Source organism: Trichechus manatus, unplaced genomic scaffold (genome assembly GCF_000243295.1).
Source record: "Trichechus manatus latirostris isolate Lorelei unplaced genomic scaffold, TriManLat1.0 scaffold00014, whole genome shotgun sequence".
NCBI lineage: Eukaryota > Metazoa > Chordata > Mammalia > Sirenia > Trichechidae > Trichechus > Trichechus manatus.
In genome coordinates this window covers 8,534,010-8,539,867 of record NW_004443950.1, presented here as the reverse complement: position 1 = coordinate 8,539,867, position 5,858 = coordinate 8,534,010, and positions in this window count along the sequence as shown.

The window sequence follows — 5,858 nt, the reverse complement described above, 5'->3', positions numbered from 1 at the left end:
AATGAGAATGACTAAATTTGGAGAGAATAAACTGCATATATCTAGCTAAGCCATGGAAAACAGAATTTAAAATGTGGAAAAAATTGTAAATTCAGCTGACTTTGTGGGCATTTCTTACATAATATACATTTCTGTCTTAGACTACTCGGGTATTTATTTTTTATGTAGCCATAATTTTTGTTCTATTTGCCCCATAATTGCCTCATATCCATACGTTTTCTGGATAGAATTTTGTATATCTGGCTGCTTAATATAAAAGAACTCTTTTCAAATTTTATTTTTAACAGCTTTAATGAGATACAATTCACGTGCCATAAAGTTCACACATTCAGTGAATTCGACCATTCAGTGCTTTTTAGTATATTCACCGAGTTCTGCAACTGTCATCAGAATCAATTTTAGAACTTTTCACCTCCCCCAAAATAAACCCCGTCATGTCTAAGATGTCATATCTAACATGATGTAATATGTAAAAAATACTAACCCAAGGTCATAAATATTTACTCTTATGTTTTCTTCTAAGAATTTTATAATTTTATTCTTACTTTTAGGTGCCCTTTAATATTTCACTGTCCATCTCCCCCAGCCCATCCAGCCCTAAACCAAAATAAAAACAAACTCATTGCTGTCAAGTAGATTCGGACTTACAGGGACCCCATAGGACACAGTAGAACTGCCCCATAGGGTTTCCAAGGAGAGGCTGGTGGATTCGAACTGCCTACGTTTTGGTTAGCAGCCGAATCCTAAACCACTGCGCCACTAGGGCTCCATCCAACCGTAAGCAAATACTAATCTTTCTGTCTCTATAGAGTTGCCTATTGTGGACATTTGTATAAATGTAATCATACAATATAGGGATTTTTTTTACTGGATTTTTTCACCTGCCATAAGAATTTCAAGGTCCATCCGTATTATGGAATGTATCAGTAATTTATTCCTTTTTAATGGCAGAAACATATTTCCATTGCATGGGTATAGCCTCCCTCTTCCCCTTCTTTCCCACATCGGGGAAAGCTGATAAGAAAGTCCAGACTCTCCTTCCTTTGGCACTGGAAGGAAGTTCAAACCACACACAGGAACCTTTTTCCTAGCTCTATTCCCTACCACCAAGAAAACTCCAAACCAGTCTTCTTTTCCTGCCTTCTCAAGTCATTTTTAGACCAGCTTGGGAAGCATGTCATGCTCTCCTCAGAAGGCCTCATTATGAGTGATAAACATTTTCTACCCTGTTGGTGTGTGTGTAATATCATCAGTCTCATTATCTGAACCAGATTATGGGTGGTGGTCTATCCTGCTTCTGTGGGATGGCCACAACAGAGACGCTGATATCTCCAGCTATTACTGTTTAATCGTCTTATTTCTACCTTCAATTCTTCAGGTTTTGCTTCACATATTTTGGGGCTCTGTTGTTTGTTACAAATATATTTATAATTGTTACACCTTCTTGATGGATAGACCCTTTCATCATTATAAAATGTCCCGCTTTATTGCTGGTAAGTTTTTTCATTTAAAGTCTGTTTGTCTTTATAGTCACACCAGCTTTCTTATAGTTGCTACTTATGTATGTTTCCACCCTTTTGCATTCAACCAAATTGTATATTTGAGTCTAAAGTGTGACTCCTGTAGTAGCTTGTGCTTTTTTGTTTGTGTGTTTGTTTTGTTTTTGTTTAGCCCAATTTGACAATCTCTGTCTTAGACTGAATCGTTTAATATATTCACATTTAATATTATCATTAAACCATTCTTTCACTTCTGAGGTAAATCCAAGTTTCCTGAAGTTAGCAATGAAAGAAAAATGACCACTATTACTTCTTTAATGTAAGATTTTACCGTATGTACTAGACAATCAAATATGTGAATGATAAACAAGAAACTAATAATCCAGGCATGAGAACCAGACAATAGAATACAGTGTCCAGCAACTAATGATGCTTACTTCAATATGCATTTATTCATTCATTCATCCATTAAATAATATTTGGAGAGCACGAACTATGTGCCAGGCACTGTGATAGACAGTGGGGATTCATCAGTAAACAAGAAAGACAAGATTCCTGCCTAGTGGAGCAGGGAAATGTACAAATAAATTTTTTTTAAGTGGATGCAAGAATTACCAAATGTTTGTTTGATGTTAAAAAGGAAATACCTCAGGGGATATGATAGAGAAGGGGAAGGGTTATCACAGAAGTTCTCCTCTGAGTATTGAGTACAACACCTCAAATTAAGAAGAAATCAGTCATAAAGTGAGTCTAAGGAATGTCATTCCAAGCAGAGCAAAGAGCAAGTTAAAAGCCTGCATCAAGGAAACTTGACATGAAAAGCAGAAAGGAATCCATTTGAGTGATAGAACTGGAGAATAATGAAGAAGTTGAGAGCCAGGGTAAGGAACTGAATTTTATTCCAAATGCAATAGAATGGTATTCAAAGCTCACAGTGGCCGTTGCGCAGGGAGCGAGTTTGGCTTGAGATATTGGGTGAACGGTGGTGCTATTAACTAGGATACAGAAGACTGGAGTCAAGAGAGAATCAAGAGTTTGTTTTTTGGAAATGTTATGTTTGAAATGCCTTTAAGACCTTAAGGTGGAGGTATCAGGAAGGCAGTAGGATATATGAGGCTGAATCTTACGGGAAAAGTGTGAATCAAAGATATAAATTTGGTTGACCTAGCTTATATTTAAAGCAATGGCATCATCAGCTAAAGAGAACATGTAGCTAGTCCAGTCTCTTTGATATTTAAAGAGTAACAGAAACAGAGGGTGTAGTAAGAGGCTTGAGATGGAGTTGCCAGTGAAGGAAGAGGAAAGACTTTCATGTAGGAAAGAGGGGTGCTGTGTGTCATATGCTCTCAAGAGACTGAGAATGGAGAACGAAGAGGAGGGCCCCTTGGATTTGGCAACAGGGAGACAGTGGCATTCATGAGGTTAGTGCTTGCATGCTATCAGGAAGTAAAGCAAAGTGGAATGGTTTAAAAGTGTGTTTATTTTGCTTTTGCTTTTGCTATTGTTTTATTTCTTTTTCTCTCTTATATTTTAATGTTTTTATGTTTTATAATTTAGCAATTTTTCTATAAATCTAAAACTGTCCTAAAGTAAGTTTATTTCTTTCTAAATGTCAAAAAAAATTCCTGTTTTATAGATGAGGAAACGTAAGTTCAGAGAAGTAAAAAGAATTGGTGCAAGGTTAGAGAGTAGGTATCAGGGAAAACATTATATTTCCCCCCATTATACTGTACATATTTACCTCTTACTGAAGACAGAAAAAGCTGGTTTCCCTGTGTTTCCTTCAATTTTCCTGTTCAGGGACAAAACTAACTCCTAGTTGCTTAAAGAAATAGTAGCTGTCCGAAGTGTGTAAAAGCAACAAGAACAGGATCATTCTGCAGGGCCCTAAAACAAGACATCCGTTCAATTTAGAAGATAATCTCTATAAAAACAGGTACATCTAAATAAAAAAATACTAACACCACAATTAGTAAATATGTATTTATTCAGCAAACACCAAGAATATGCCCAGCTTTGTGTGAGATGAAAAGGAGGTTAGGACACTCTTCCTACTTCTGAAGAAACAACACATGCACACAAAAATGAAAGACCATTTGGTGATGTGCCCCAAATCATTCTGAGAATGAGAATCCCTTTTCCTTAAAGTTCTTAGTCATCAGGTAGGGTTAGAGATCTCAGGTGAGAGTCGTGAGATATTAGGGTAAGTGGGAAAGAAAAGGAACATTTTCCTGAAAGAAATTTGAATAGGGCTTGAAGATTGGGTAGATTACAGAGAGAGTGAGCAGGAAAAACTATTACTTGGATACACTCACAGACATATAGCTAAATACCTTCACTAGTCAACCTGTATATTTGATTGATGAAATACAATTATGTATATAAATTTACACAATTTGATGTTTTGCCAGAAAAAATATATTTGCCTACAATTATAAAAATTACAAATGTATCAAAAACAATCCTGGATGAACATATTTTCTTTAGAAAGTACACGTGTAAAACATGTATATATTTAATATATTTAAATATTATCAAGGGTATAAAATTTAAATGAAATTTTTTCTGGTCTTCCATTTCTTTCCTTCACTTCATCCTGATTCTTTAAACCTCTGGAGTTAATCACTGTTAATAGTTTACTTGGATTTCTTACAAGACTTAAAAAAAATACATCATTTATTCTAAACTGTCTTTGATCTATATTGTTTTTGTTGTTAGGTGCCGTTGAATCAGTTCCGACTCATAGCCACCCTATGTACAACAGAACAAAACACTGCCCGGTCTTGCTCCATCCTCACAATTGTTATGCTTGAGCCCATTGTTGCAGCCACTGTGTCAATCCATCTCGTTGAGGGTCTTCCTCCTTTTCACTGTCTACTTTACCAAGCGTGATGTCCTTCTTCAGAGACTGATCCCTCCTGATAATATGTTCAAAGTATGTGAGACCAAGTGTTGACATCCTTGCTTCTAAGGAACGTTCTGTCTGTACTTCTTCCAAGACAGATTTGTTCATTCTTTTGCAGTCTATGGTATATTCAATATTCTATATTACTGAATGTATATTAATTTCCTGATTTGAGCTAACTTCAAAAAAGATAACTAAGTTCTATGTAGCTGAATTAGGGTAAATTACTTTTAAATGTCAAGTACTATATATGAACTAATTGATAACATATTTGCATTTATGTCATGGTGGCATATTTTTCAGCTTTCTCCTCTTAATAATTTACAATTAAATAGGGCTTTTTTGTTTACACTAACCCATGAAGACATAGATATATCAACTTTTCAGAATTCCTCATAAGAAAATAAAATAATTACATGATCAAATTCCTCCATGTGATTCATTTTGCTGAATTCAGTTCACAGGCTCGAAAGTAGTTATCCGTATTAGATCTCAACTACCAAAGCGGGAGAGCTGTCTCACATTTCCTGTGAAACTGACTGGGAATGGAATTATCTCATGGATTGCTGAATTTTTGACAAGAGACCATGTGGAATATAAGAATATTGTCATCTGCATTGGTCACATATGACATAAGGCCAAAACTTTCATGCTAGTCTTCCCACATCTTTTTAAAATACAAACATTTATATCAAGAATATTCTGAATCATCGGACTATAAAAGCAAAAATTATTAAAATAAAAAGGATTGAATTGTCCATTTTTTTCAGTAAGTACTTCAAATATTGTACTAGGGAAAAAGAAGTTGTCATATTTCAAATTGGGCTCACTGGGAAGTTTTATAACATCAAAATATGTCTTAGAACCTGGCATTCTTTTTCCCTTTTCCACTTCATCTGTTACTTAAAACTGAGTACAAAAGGTCAAGAAAGTCCTACATATTACAAAGTCTCCCATATTTCAAGATTTCTATAATTACCAAACATAGATCTCTTCCGGAAATCTTTACTAATGAAACTAAGCAAAACGAGCAAACAAAACACAAACCCTAAAGTGATGTAATTGCCTATAAGTTTAATTTTTTAAAAAAAATTCTATTCCTTGGAGGCTTGGGGAAACTTGGAGTTAGTAAACTATTTCTTCGTTTCTGGCTCCCGTAATTCCAAAGTCATGCTTAGGTTGATTTATTCTGAGATCACAAAACACACTCCATACTGGGCACTCTTCATTTTAAATGAAATTAGCACATTTCCCTCCACAAATAATATGTATTTTATGTGTGCTTTTTAAATACTAACTGACTGGGTAAATAACATTGTGGCAATTAATTAGACACATCACAATTTTTATTCAAAAGGTCGTTGGAAAGAATCAGGAACTTTATTAGTACCATCTCCAACACCCACTTGGTAATAGATACAGATCTCAAAATAATTGCATATTGTATTCACAAG